Genomic DNA, 11,617 nt, shown 5'->3' with positions numbered 1-11,617 from the left:
TTATCCGTTTTTTTTTTTTGAGGAGGGGAAACTACTCCCCACTGTATCTGTAGCACAGGGAGTACCAGGCTTGTTCTACTAACACAACTAGTTGGTGCCATTAGAAACTCATCTCCAAACCTCTTTACTGTGAGAGTATGACCAACATTTGATTACCCACCCATTTCCTTCTCTTCTCAAGGCTTTTTTTTTTTTGTGTGTGCTTCGTGGCTGCTCTTAAGCAACTGTTGCTTTCCTGCTGGGATCCCAACATCCCTCAGCAGTCAACCTTGGGTTGTTTGCCTCCTGTTTTATTTTCCATCTTGCCATCACAGTCAATCCCTTAGTTCTAGGGATTCTCACCTGTTATCTGATGTCTCTTCTGCCAAGTCTGGTGACTTTTGCAGCAATTCAAACTGAGCTGGTAGCAAGTAAACCTGTAAGTTCATAGCAACTGGTTCAAGAGATGATACAGGAATGTGCAAACATATCTAGTTGATGCTCATCCACTGCCTCCAGTTCCTCCTGATGCCTTTTCCATGCTTTCCAAGTTCAGAGAAGAAACTTGCTGGTTATTTTGATTAAATGGAAGGAGGTGTGTCAAAATAAGCTCAAAATGGACACAAAGGGTGAAGCTATACAGAAACATCTCCTTGAGGATGAAGTTGTTTGGGCATTGACTGTCAAAGGGGCCAGGCATGTGTGGTCAGGTAGCAAAGCAATGACTTCTTCCCTGTCACTTTGCCTGTAAAGCAGAAGTGTGGTTAGATGTGACCTCAGAATCCATCACAATCCTCATCTCACAGGGAACAGCTTGTTTTGAACCGCCAGTATTTAGCTTGCAGCAAAACCAGGGCAGTGGAGGGAAGAGGAGTTTGACTCCGTTCGACTTGGTTCTCTTGCTGTAGAGTCAACCAGCCTGAAGAGGGAGCAGAAATGAAGTGCAAAGCCTGTCCTTGGAGCTGGGAATGCACCCGAGGCTGAGGGGAGGGTAGGGTTGTGTTGCACTGTATTTGCAGCCTGGTGTGAGGGGAAGTGCTGTGTGTTTATCGAGGGAAGGATCTGCCCCTGGATGCTCAAAACCAGCAACTAATCAGATTTGTAAAAGCATGTTAGTGTCCTTTAGCAGCTCTGCACCCCTGACTCCTTTTGGGCTGCTTCCAAAATGCTTTCTTGGGCTTGGATTCCTCTGGATGCTTCCCCTCCAACCTCTCCTTCTCCACACCCTCCCTGAGTCACTCCACCTTGCTCACACGGTATTAAGATCATTGTAATGCAGCCTGAGCCTTTTTTTCCCCCCTTCTTTTCTGTTTGTTTTTAGCAGCCCAGTTGGAAATCAGATGGGATTTAGAGTGCATTAAGGGGAGAGACTGCAGCATTTTCCTCTGAGCAGAACCTCGCCCACAGCCCCTCTCCTCGTTTCCACTCGCCTTCGATTTGCTCTAATCTCCGGTGGTATTAAGGGGAAGGGCTTTGTAGTCCTTGGAAGAGCCATGCTGTTAGTTTTATTACGTAACCAGCTAATATATCTCCCTCAGGGATGGAGGAGATGTTGGTATCCATTGCTGCTGTCTCTGTCTGGGGCTGGAGAGCAGATGGATTGTCAGCGTTGGTTCTGTCGGGAGAATTTAGCTGCCTGCTCCATACACAGGGTGGGAGTGGGAGCATCCTCCTGGATACAGTGGGTACAAACCCCTCTGTGTGCCCTTCTATCCAGAGGAGATGGAATTGGGTGTGATTTGGGGGCAACTGATTGCAGGAAGGAGAGGGAGAAAACTGACAGAACCGTAATGGTATTAATTAGCAAGATCCCCTTGGTTGCTCCTGTCTTATTTTGCTGATACTCCCAATAAATGCTTCTCTCTAGGAATGTTCTTACCCTGTGTGCCCTTCTGTCCAGATGAGATGGAATTGGGAGTGATTTAGGGCAACTGATTGTAGAAGGAAAGGGAGAAAACTGCCAGAGCCATAATGGTATTAACCAGCAAATTCCCCCTGGTCAATGTTGCTTGTAAAGTCTTGATTTGCTGATATTCCCAATTTCCAATGCTTCTCCCTAGGAATGGTCTTACCTTTCTGTAGGACTTATCTGAGGGATTCCAATCCCTTACCCATGCCACTTTCCCTGGAAGGGAGAGAGATTTATCCCCATTTTATTGATAAGGAAAAGGAGACAGGTGTTCAACACCTCTCCCCATTCTTGGAAGTGTTCCAGGCCAGGTTGGATGGGGCTTGGAGCAACCTGGGCTAGTGGAAGGTGTCACTGCCCATGGCAGGGGGTGAGACTGGATGATCTTTAAGGTCCCTTCCAACCCAAACCACTCCATGATTTCTGTGAGATCAGGCAACTCTTTCATTCCTGATTTTAGCCATTAGATATAATTACTCTCTTTGCTTTGTTATTCCATTTCCATCTCAATATGGCATTTCCTCACCCATTCTCTGGGATTATTACCTGAATAATAATTGATACAAGACAACCAAGACTACTAAAAAGAGGAAACCTCTGTATTTTCGTGGATCCCTTGGAATCCAGGGCTGACTTTGTTCTTGTAGGGAGTGAAGAGCAGAGAAGTGTGGCTGAACCACCGAAGGGCTGTGGATAATCTTGTGATCAGTTACATTTACAGCTGAAGGAAATCAGATCTCTTGCTCCCATGCAGTGTCAAACTAGCTAAGTGCATTATGCTTTTCTTGCTACTCTGGAGCATCTGCTCAGAGGATGCAGGAAGCAATGACCCTATGGTTTGAGGCTCAGATGTTGGTTCTTAAGTGGCTGACATTGAGCAAAGTGATATTCAGAGCCAGAGGAGGCGATTGCAGCAGCACCAAGTCCTGGAGTTGGCTGGAAAAGTCAAAATGCTCTGGTGAGAGGAAGCTGTGCACTCTGGAGCTGCTTTTGGAGTGTGCCAGGCTGGGGTTGGAGCCATCCCAGACTGGAGGAAACTCTATCAGTGCTGGGAGGAGCAGAGCCCCTGCCAGGCTGCAGCCAAGCCTTGCTCCTGGAGCATCCTCACGCCGCAGCCTTTTGTTTGACATTGATCTGATCAGGGGCCTGAAAGCTGCCTGGGCCACAGGCTTCCTGCCTTCAGCCTGAAATATTGATGAGGCTTTTGCCTGAGCAGGGCTGGAGCAGCATGCAGGGCTGCCTGGGAAGGACACAGCAGCTCCCTGCCCAAGAAAGGTTGGTTTAAGGGCTTCAGTGGCATCACAAATCTGAGGTAGTTGTGGGTTGCTGCAGTGTGTGGCGTTTGGGAGGCAAGAAGAATGGTCTGCTACAAGCTTCAGCTGGGATTCCAACAGGGCACGGAAGGAGGCATGGTGTTGGGAAGAGAAGTGGCAGGGGAAGATGTGAAATCAAACTGTAACCGGGGAATTCATTTAGCAGACCTTGTTAGGAACTGCAGGGACAGGACAAGGAGGAATGGGGAGAAATTGAAAGAGGGAAATGTAGGTTAGATACCAGGAAGAAATTTTTGCTGTGAGGGTGGTAAGACACTGGCCCAGGTTGCCCAGGGAGGCTGTGGCTTCCCCAACCCTGGCAGTGTTCAAAGCCAGGTTGGCTAAAGCCTTGAGCAACCTGCTCTGGTGGAAGGTGTCCCTGCCCAGGGCAGAGGGTTGGCACTGGATCATCTCTAAGCTCCATTCCAACCCCTGAACATACTCTGATACTATGACCTGAGCTAGGCACAGGCAGAGACCCAATGGATCATTTCTTGTCCCCCTTGACCTCACATGCAGCAGCCACTGCCCTTTTCCTGTCCCCAAAGCACATTTTGCTGCTGTATCTCCTCCCTGTGCTGCTGGAGATGCACCTGGAAGCACAGATATACCTGCTGAGGTGTGGCAGCCTCCAGGTGAGCACTAAGAGGATCCTCCATCCCCTAACCCACCCAAAAACTCGAGTCCCAATTCCTCATGCCCCCAAAGGGAGCTGTGCTGGGGGTGAGCCAGGATTTGTGCTGGAAGCCCAGGGAGAGCATTAGGCCTGTGACGTGGGCAGGGAGGGATTAGCAAGCTCTGTGCTGTCGCAGACAGAGGAGCAAGGCGTCAGTGCTGCTCTCTGCCTTGCAAGTAAGCACAGGATAAACAGCCTCCAGCGCCATTGGGGGTGGCAGAGGCCTCAGGGAACAGCTCTTCCAGGTGGTGACTTGGATATTGGAAGTGGTTTCAGCTCTGGGTGAGGCTGCTGAGCCTCCCACACAAAGCAGTGAGGAGGCAGGTGGACACCTGTCTCCGCCCTCAGTGTGCAGATGGGAGATGGGGAATCCTCCCCTCGGCCTGGAGCACAGTTCCCAGTCCCATCCAGCTCTGGGAGGGCTGTTTACAGCACACCCAGGAGTCAGGATCCTGTTCTCCAGACTGTGTGTGTGTCCTAGAGAGCAGAAACACAACAACTACACCAGGCAAACCCAGCACAGGGAACTGCCTGTCCTGGTTTGGGATGCCTCAGGACAGGGAGCTGCTGCTACCTGGTGGCTTTGTGCATGAAAAAAACAATTCAGAATGAGGGAGGGAGGTTTAGAGGCTGCAAGTATCATTTTTAAAAAGAAATATTTGATGTTTTTCCTGTTGGATCTCCTTTTTAGGGAAAAGGGAGCCAAATGAGTCGCCAGCAGCTTGGCAAAGTGCAGATCAGCTTGCTTGCATCCAAGAGGACAGAAGGAAAGAGTCAAGCCTTGTGTAGGGCCTTCCTGGTGGGAAAAGATAATTTTAACAAAGCTTTACCCTGAAACAGGTAGGATTTAATCCCAATCTGAAGGGCAGGTGAGGAAAATCATTCTTGCAGGTATGTTTCAGATGAGAGGGTAGAAGAGACACTGGTGGCAGCCAGCTAGGAGAGCTGAAGGGGCGGAGTGTGAGTTCCTGGGTTTGCTGGGCAGGTCCAGGAACAGGGAAAGGTGTTTCCTAGAGGACAAACTACTGTGCATAAATGATTACATCAACAGGGCCATGATGCACTTGAGTAAAACACCTTGACATAAACCTCAGCTAAAATCAGCTTCATCTGTGTCAAGTCTGGGTCTCTTTTCCCAGGTAACAAGGGACAGGACCACAGCAAATGGCCTCAAATTGCCCCAGGGGAGGTTTAGATTGGATATTAGGGAAAATTTCCTCACTGGAAGGGCTGACAGGCATTGGCATAGGTGCCCAGGGAAGTGATGAAATCCACATCCCTGGAGGGGTTTAAAAGCCCTATGGATGTAGCACCTGGGGACATGGTTAGTGATGACCTTGGCAATGCTGAGGGAATGGCTGGACTTGATCTGAGAAGTCTTTTCCAACCCTAGTGATTCCATGATTCTAGGCACACTCAGTTCCCTATAAAGAGAAGATACTTGCCTGCAGCTCAGCCATCCCTGTGTCTGCACTTTTCCCTGTCAACTTCTGGCTCCCTGGGGATCCCCAGAGTGCATGGCAAGGAATATGCAGTGCTGGGATTGTGGCACACCAGCCACAGGGCCAATACCTGCACTCAGCTCTTTCCCAGTACAACGAAAGCCGAAGTATTTCCAAGACTCAATATTGCAGCTCCATTTGCACTGACCCGTCCCAGCAGGGCTAATTCCTGCTCCCTTTGGCACACCTTGCCCTGCCCTTTAACCCACCACCATGACTCTCCTAGCTTTTGCTGCTGTCCTGCCTGATTCCTGGGCTCTAATCCCAGGCAGTGCTGGCAGAGCCCTCGGCTCAGGCTGTCCCTGTGACTCCAGGCTGTCACAGGCACTGGGAGGCTTTGGTTTGACATCTTGGGACTGATGACGAGGCTGCTGCTGCTGCTGATTAGGATTTGTCTGCCCACCAACCAGGGCTAAAAATAGTGGCTTGGACAAGTCCCTCTTGTACCACAGCCATGGCCAGAGTTCCCTTCAGTCTAGCTAACCCACTGCAATGTGCAGTTTTGGTGCTTGGAGCCAGCTCTGCACAACCCAGCACAGACAGTGGCTGGAGTTGGATGCCACAGCACTTGGGTGCTGTTTGCTTTGGGCTTCCCTTGGCTTGCTGAGATAAGTATGGAAACACAGAATGGTTGTTTCTGGGCACAGTTTGGTTTTTGGGGTAGAGAAACTTCATTTTATTTACTTTATTTAGCCTGGAAATGAGAAGGCTCTGGGGAAACCTTAGAGCCCCTTCCAGTATGTAACAGGAGCTTACAGGAAGGCTGGAGAGGGACTTCTCAATAAGGCATGGAGTGATAGGGCAAGAGGAATGTCCTTAAGCTGAAGGAGGGTTAGATGGGATATTGGGAAGGAATTCCTGGCTGGGAGGTGCTGAGGGACTGGCACAGGTGTTCCAGAGCCGCTGTGGCTGCTCCATCCCTGGAAGTGTTCCAAGCCAGGTTGGAGCAACCTGGGCTGCTGGAAGGTGTCTCTGCCCATGGGAGGGAGTGGAACTTGATGAACTTTAATGTCCCTTCCAACCCATTCTGTGATTCTTGGGGAAAAATACTTGTGTATGCTGAGCATTGGTGATGTCCCACAGCTCTCTCTCTGCAAAACAGCAGTGTCAGAGCAGCACAGGAAGAGCCTCTTGGGTAGTTTTGTGTCCCTATTCTGCATCCAAGTCTCACATGAAGCCTGCGGGCTGCTCTTTGGTTCTAAACATGACTTTGAGATCACAAAGAGAGAAGGGAGACTCTGGGGTGGCTCAGTTCCTGGCTGCTGTCCCCTAAAAGCCACTTGCCTTCCCTCCTCAGTGTGTCTGTGACAGAGAAGCCACTTCCTTAGGGGTGGAGAGTCACTGCCAAGACCTTTGCTGCTCCATCCCTCCTAGCTTTTCTTCCAGTGAGTTTCCATGCAGCAAATGAGCCATGCCCTGTCTGGCCTTATCTTCTGGCTTCTCCATGACCTTACAGCATCTCCAGCACCTCCCTTGCCCTCCCCATTTCCCCTCCCCTGGTGAGTTTTTTGCCATCCCTTGCTGTCAGCAGGCAGTTGAGACTTACAGGCTCTCCAGCTGTCACAGCTGATGCTGTCCCGGTTTAAGCACAGGCCATTTACCTTCCACGTGTCCTGAATTAGGGGAAATGGACAGGAGGGTTGGGTCTGTTTAAAAATTAAAGCTGATTACAAGGCATTAACATGACATTTAAAGAAATAGACAGCAGCTCTCCTCTCCCAGCATAGCTGCAATATGTTCCCTTTTGTTCTGGCCTGCAAGAGGGAAGGAGCAGGACTGGGATCCACACCAGACTGGGCAGGATTTCTTCTTCATCCATACATTTTCAAAGAGAAGCTGCTTGATGTCTGCTGCAGTGCTTTAAAGCTGGTCTGGTTGGCTACCTACAGCAGTTGTCATCCCTGTGATCCTAACAGGAAGCTTAAAGTCTTTCTGCTGATCTTGAATTTCTCTTGGAAGACTCGGGTCTGACACTCCATGGATCTGTCTTCTGAGTTGTTGTGTTGGAAGCTTCACATTTGAGGGATCCAGGTTGTTTTACAACAATTTACATGGTGATCCTTTGTCACAAAGTCTCTCTGGCTGGGAACACTAATGTGATGCCTGACTAGAACTTCACTGTGGTTTCAGGTTGAATTTGAAGTCTGTTTATTTGGTGTATTTGTAAGATATTTGTCCAGGCTTCTGCATCTTCATCTCATAGTCCCTCAACATTCCATGTGGCTCCAGAAGGAGCTGCTCAGTGCAGGATAGTTACTGAAAAGAGGCATTTTGGCAGGTGAAGTGATATAGATGTCATAGATTTGATTTCACTGGATCTTGCTTTTCTTCATCTTCAAGAAGTGAATGCTCCAGGGAGATGTTAGAGCACCTTCCAGCACCTAAAGGGGTTCCAAGAGAGCTGGAGAGGGACTTTGGACAAGGACATAGAGTGCCAGGACCAAGTGCAGATTTTGGCCTGCAAGACCTCCTGTTGAGGGGAGAAGCATCCCCTCACCGCCATCTGTGTTGTGATGGGTGAGTGCTACAACCACAGACAAAGCTGAGGTTGTCAGTGCTCTTTTCTACCTGTTCTGTGCCACTTTTTGCCCCTTCCACCACTCAAAGGGAATTGTGAGAGCAGCCTGTGATTACACTGCATCAGGGCAGATGGAGAGGGGTTTCTAATCCCCCTGCACCCCTATGTCACAGCAGAACTGGGCTGCAATCTGCTGTTTCATGACAGCAGGGCACAGTCCTTGCCTCCCCTGGCAGGTATCCTCGTGGCTCTGAGCTGGGCTGGATCAGGCCACTCTTTTCCTGCTACGCACTGTGGAAAACGTTGCTGGTTTGAATGGATGGAGGTTGGTCTGACCCCAGGGCAATCTGTGTGCTCCAGGCTCTTAATGGCTGTCAGTGGCTGTAGGGTGCAATCTGATCCAAATGGGAAGCTGGCTGAAATCCCAGCAAGCTGTTGTTCCTGTGGAAGGCATCTCCTGAAATGAGCTGGGCTTTGGGAACTCTCTCCCCTGCCAGGCACCCTGCTAGGAGGAGAAATACCCTGTGGCAGCTAAGCTGCATGTTGGGTCTTCCCCAAGCACAGCTCCTCAGCACACAGAGCTTTGCAGGGTCTCCAGTTATGAAGCTCATGGGGTTGTGTATTCTATCAGAATTCCCTCCCTGCAGAGCTGCTTGTGGATTCTGTTCTCCCTCACTCCACATTCCTCTCTGAACTGTGTGTTCCCACTTCCCAGACACACACACCATGGACATCAAGGTGGTTCTTTATTTTCTTTGCCTTGAAAAGTGCTCAGGACCTCTTTGCAAACAGCCTCAGCTGCTTCCTCAGCAGGGTCTGACCTCCTCAGTTCCTCTGTTGCTTTTATCTGAGCATGTCCAGAGGATCACTCTGTGCCTGTATTTATCCTCTTCATTGGATCTCCGGAGCAGGGACTGATTTTAAAGCCTAAAAGCACATCCCCATCTGTCTTGTGCCTCTGGGGCATAGTAAAGATCCCTGTCCTGCAGCCACTGAGCCTGTGAGCAGAGATGTTTCCCGTGTTCCCCCTGCCCAGAGGGGTGAAAATTGCAGATTTTGATTAGTTTTCCTCAGTGGCTGCACTAAACTTCCAGATTTTTGTTTTTCCAAGGGAAACTCATTCCTCTTCCTTGGCCTTGATGTTCAGTGATTGGATTTTGACTTTGAAGAGGACACTTCTTGCTCTGGGATTGATTCATTGAGGAGATGCAGCTGCACCTTGGCATCCCTTGGCTGGTCACACTTGGTTGGCCTTGCCCAAAATATTGGTGGGCACACACGGGAGAGAAGGTCAGTTTGTCACTGGAAGGACTCTCCCAGCTTCCAAACCTTTGATTGCTCATATTCCAGCAACAGGGCTATTCCTCCTCTCGCCCCATTCCCTGGGTGAGTCCTACTGATAGCTGGGCAGAAGGCTTGAAGGTAAAACCATTTCTCCTTGCCCTCTGACCAGTTGGGAATGCTTTTCCCAGTGCCTAGGGTCCCTTTGGGAAAGGAATGGCAGTCAGAGAGGAGGGCAGTGTGTTTGTCCCTGCAGGCCCCTGTCTCCCAGTGACCTTCTCAGCTGATGAAGACAGCTTGGCTTTGCTGTAAAGCAGCTCATGTGACAGCAGTAATCCTCAGCCAGTAAACAGCTGTGCAGGAAGATTGCAGGGAATCGCCCTATTTTCCCTGCTCTGCACACCATGGCACACAGGAGTAAGGTTGGGGATCTTTTTTGGTTGCACAAGTCCATCAGTTGATGTTTGAGGCCACCACAGCAGAGCCAGGCCAGGAGCTCACATGTGCAGCTGTGAGTCAACGAGGAGCTGTGAAACGGCTTCCAAGGAGGGCAAAAAAGCCATTTCTCCTCAAGTGGTTTCCTCTGAATCTTTTCCAGAACCAGAGGTGGCATTTCTAAGCCTGGATTTGACTTTTTCATCCCACCCTCCGTATCTTTTGGCTTCATTTATTCCCTCACAGTTATACAAATTCCTCTCTGGGCAATACTTTCTGGTGGTTCACATGGACCTCCTTCTGCTCTGGGAATGCTCTTGGTCTTCTTGCCATCTGCCCCAAACATGCCCTGGAGAAGAGAGACTCTGAGAAGGAAAAAACTTGAGGATCACTAGCTTGGAATTGGTTTAAAATGAATCATAATTACTATTCCTACACCAAACTTACAGATCATAGCAAACTTTCCTTCCCTGTGGGTTGTTCTTTCCTTCCTTGTTGCCACAGATCCCTGAACTTCCTCACCTCTCTTTTCCCCATGATTTTAACCTTCAAAAGCCCCAAAGGGAAGTTCAGTGAGTGAGTTCTGGTGCTGACAAGTGGAAGGAGCTGCTGACAGCTAAAGCAGAGAGTTTGACCCTGTATTCAGGTTCCTGCACCACACAAGCAGCAATTTGCCTCAGTTCCCTCCAGGAATGAGGTGCCTTTGCTCAGTTGCTTCATAGCATGTAATCCCTTGGTTTCTCTACCAGAAACCACCAGCAGCATGTTTGTGGCTTCAATAACTTGTCCACAATCCCTCATTTGATGTAAGCCACAGCACAGCCCTCTGGAGGGGACCATCTGTTCCCCCTTGCCTAGGACAGCTTTGAACACGAGACCTCTCAGTGAAAGGCTCTCTGCTATTCCCCTGAGCCTGCTGATCTCTTCCCTTCCACCCCTTCCCATCAGGAAAAACACACACCAAAGCTTTGTATTCCCAAGCATTAGGAGACTCTAATTGGTGTGTGTGTGGCTGCTGCATTTAGGTGCCGAACACAAAGCTAATGGAAGCAGTTTTATTGCTGGCATAAATATAGGATGTTCAGCTCCTTTGAAGTCACAGCAGCTCAGGGGGTTTGTGTTCCATCACGCACCATCAGGGAGTTGAGCCTGTGGTGCTTTCCTGTTGCTCTAACCCATGGATGTGTTAGGACATCCTCAGCCAAACCTTCTCAGAGCTTCCTGATACCTTGCCTTTGCATAATAAACGGCTGAGTCACACTTCCAAACAGGAGTTAAGTGATAAGAGGTTTGAATTCCCATGGAAAATGGGTAAGACTCGGACTTGGCTGTGTCTTAGGGTCTCTGCACATTTGCTGCTGTCAGGGATGTGCTTCCTGCTCTGGACCAGAGCAGCACTCCAGGCTGAATCACCCCCAGGAGATGCACAGCTGAAAGGATTCTCCAGCCACCACAGCTCCTTTCCCTCTCAGGAAACGGTTCCCAGCCTGTTCTGTCCTGCCCTGGGAAGGGACAGACCAGGTTGGTGCACAAGCAGCCACTTGATTTCCCTCACAAACGTCCATGTGGGTCCATGTGCCATGAGTCTCCCCTGGACGGGCCCCTGCACACCTGGGATGAGACCCACAGGGACGAAACACCTGGAAGACCTCTGCTTAGGGCAAACAAACTCATTCCTCCCCCTGCACCCAGTGTTGCCTTCTGGTGTGCAGAGAGGATTCTAACCAACCAACCACCCACCCAGCATGGCTCAGGCTCTGCCAGGGTGCACCAATGTTCTGTGCCTTCGGTCACCAGGGCAGAGCCCAAACCTTGTTATTTTAGCAACAGATGTGCAGTTTAAAAGGGAGGAATCTGCCAGAGGCAGTAGCATACCAAGAATAAGTTCTGGGGGGGGAGAGAGAGAGGTAGGAACTCAACCCACCTGCTGCACAGCCCAGGCAGGGGGAGATGGTGGTGTGTAGAAAAAGAAGGAATGTGGACTGTAAAAACTTGCTCTTTACG

At 49.9% G+C, this 11,617-nt stretch overlaps 1 protein-coding gene across 1 annotated transcript in view; it reads left to right on the top strand.

Annotated features, from left to right (window-relative positions):
• NRF1 (nuclear respiratory factor 1) overlaps positions 1 to 11,617 on the top strand; it is a 33,935-nt gene that overhangs the window by 12,273 nt on the left and 10,045 nt on the right.

This window comes from Acanthisitta chloris, unplaced genomic scaffold (assembly GCF_000695815.1).
Source record: "Acanthisitta chloris isolate BGI_N310 unplaced genomic scaffold, ASM69581v1 scaffold23335, whole genome shotgun sequence".
Classification (NCBI taxonomy): domain Eukaryota; kingdom Metazoa; phylum Chordata; class Aves; order Passeriformes; family Acanthisittidae; genus Acanthisitta; species Acanthisitta chloris.
The sequence above is the reverse complement of the archived record's forward strand: the minus strand, read 5'-3'. Positions and strand labels throughout refer to the sequence as shown.